A 423-nucleotide genomic window follows, 5' to 3' on the forward strand; every position below is an offset into this window, starting at 1 on the left:
CCGGGTATGCCGCCTTCAGCATCGCCCAGCTGCTGACGCCGCAGATCGCGGGCAGGCCGTCGGAGGAGGGCAGGAGCCACCAGCCCAAAATGCACAAGGCCGGCGACGGCCACGACAAGGTGCCGCAGTTCCTGGTGCGCGACGTGAGGGACAGCAAGCACAGAGCCCAGGGGCCCCTCCATCAGGTGCGGGACGTGCGGAAGCTCATCAAAAGCTCCTACAACTGCGACTCGGGGGATAACAGCAGTGACAAGGGCAGCGCCGGCTCCGACCAGGGCGGCCCGGAGCAGAAACCCCGGCAGCAGCTGGTCATCGCAGGCGTCCCCAGGTCCCTCTCCCCCGTGGTTATCACCTGCCAGGCGGTCAGCCACGCCGGCACCAAGCCCACGGAGGCGGCGGCCAAGGCGGCGGGCCGGCCGCCCG

This window comes from Chaetura pelagica, unplaced genomic scaffold (genome assembly GCF_000747805.2).
Source record: "Chaetura pelagica isolate M959 unplaced genomic scaffold, ChaPel_1.0 scaffold188, whole genome shotgun sequence".
NCBI lineage: Eukaryota > Metazoa > Chordata > Aves > Apodiformes > Apodidae > Chaetura > Chaetura pelagica.